This window comes from Colobus angolensis, unplaced genomic scaffold (genome assembly GCF_000951035.1).
Source record: "Colobus angolensis palliatus isolate OR3802 unplaced genomic scaffold, Cang.pa_1.0 Scaffold161, whole genome shotgun sequence".
Classification (NCBI taxonomy): domain Eukaryota; kingdom Metazoa; phylum Chordata; class Mammalia; order Primates; family Cercopithecidae; genus Colobus; species Colobus angolensis.
The window spans coordinates 628,729-630,656 of record NW_012114722.1 but is presented as its reverse complement, the minus strand read 5'-3'; the positions used below and the strand labels follow the sequence as shown (position 1 = coordinate 630,656).

Sequence of the window (1,928 nt, the reverse complement as noted above, 5' to 3'; positions counted from 1 at the left end):
CAATGATAAACTGGAAAAAGAAAATTTGGTACATATACACCATGGAATACTATGCCGCCATAAAAACGAATGAGATCATACCCTTTACAGGAACATGCATGGAGTTCAAAGCCATTATTCTCTGCAAACTAAGGCACAAACAGAAAACCAAACACTACATGTTCTCACTTGTAAGTGGGAGCTGAAGAATGAGAAAACATGGACACAGGGAGGGGAACAACACACACTGGGGCTTGTGGAGGGGGGAGGGGGAAGAAGAGCATCAGGAAAAATAGCTAATGAGTGCTAAGCTTAATATCTAGGTGATGGGTTGACAGGTGCAGCAAACCACCATGGCAAACGTTTACCTATGTAACAAACCTGCATGTCATGCACATGTATCCCAGAACTTAAAAAAAAAAAAAAAAACCTAAATTTAATTTTGAAAAAATATTGTAATGTGAGAACACAACATGGGAACTACTCAAAAGACACCTTTCTATGCAAAATTTAGTTTGGATAGATTTTAGCATTTTAAATAAACATTTTGCAACCAAGACCAAATATCAATCATCTCTTCAGGTTTTCTACTATGTACTAACATCAGATCTATGTGGGAACAAATGTTATTCTTGTTTGTCTCCTTCATATCAAATGTCCTGAAGCCTTTGTGTTTCTCTGGAACAAGGCTAAGGTTTTGAAGGCACATTCCAGTATAAAAATCATCAATAGGTTAGAGATGGACCCAGTCAGTGATATGGTACAGCCTCAGAGCCAGGTGGCTGGACTAGAGGAATCCGCCCACCCCCTTGCATAGGGTGAGTAGAGGACAGAGTAAAGAACTTCTAGAATGTAGTATTTCAGCTTCGTATCCCCATGAGGTCCAGCACTGTGGATCACATCACCTACAAACAGATCTTTGGCTTTTTTTCTTGGATAAGCTATTCACGTAATTCAGTATGTGATGGGTGTTCACAAAAACATCATCTTCATCTTTGAAAACAAACTAAGTGTCTGGGCAGGAAGTACTTACCCAGAGAGAAACAATACTTCTTTCAGAGACAAGTTGAAGAAAGTGCCTCTATAGCTCCGCATAAAAACGTCTTGGTGCTTCTCATTCTCAAATTTCAGCATATCAAAAAAGTCCGGGTGGTTGACCTCTGGGGGTATCTAGCCCAGCAAGAAAATTTACATCACCCTTTGGTTTCTCACGTTGCTTTCTGTGACCCAGGAATCTGGAATCACTTGCCTTCTGGCAAAATGCGGAGTGAGGTAAGTAATCACCATAAATAAGAAGTGCTTCTTTGCACACTTATCTGGCTGATCTATAAGCAGTGAATCATTGCGCCATCTCAAATACATCAGAAAGTCTTCAAATCTGTCTGGGAAATTGTTAAAATCTGTAACCACTGACGTGACCCTCAAGTCAGGTTCACTGTAATTCATATGGCTTATACTGGAAAACCGGTACACTTCTCCACCTGGTTGGCCAACATACTCAGGATGGGATTGTATCCTGAGTACTTGTTCAGCTTTTCTTGTTCTCTGTTCCAGTTTGCCTCCAGAGGTGTAGCAATCTTCCAAAGCTTCTCTTTGGGTATTATTATTAACCCACCTTACATTTATTATTATTATTATTATTGGCTACTACTTTTGGAGGCTTCCACAATCAAAAAAACGAAGACATTTGCCATCATCAGGTTACCCAACAACTTTATTCTTCAACGTCAAACACTCATCTCTCATATCTTGTCCAAAACTAGTTCCAGCTCGGTGGGGCAGGTGCACGGGGCAGGGGCACGGGGCGGGGGTGGGAAATCGCTGCCATACCCATTTTTCCCACACTGCTCCATGCTGCTCAGCCCTGAGAAGGCCACAGCTCAGCCTCTATGGGCGGTCAGGCGGTGGGGACAGCTCTAGTTCACCTCGCCTTGCCTCCAGCACTCGCC

At 42.2% G+C, this 1,928-nt stretch overlaps 1 pseudogene; it reads right to left on the bottom strand.

Annotated features, from left to right (window-relative positions):
- Window positions 1–505: 505 nt before the first annotated feature.
- Window positions 506–1,718, bottom strand: LOC105508398 (annotated as a pseudogene).
- Window positions 1,719–1,928: the final 210 nt, after the last annotated feature.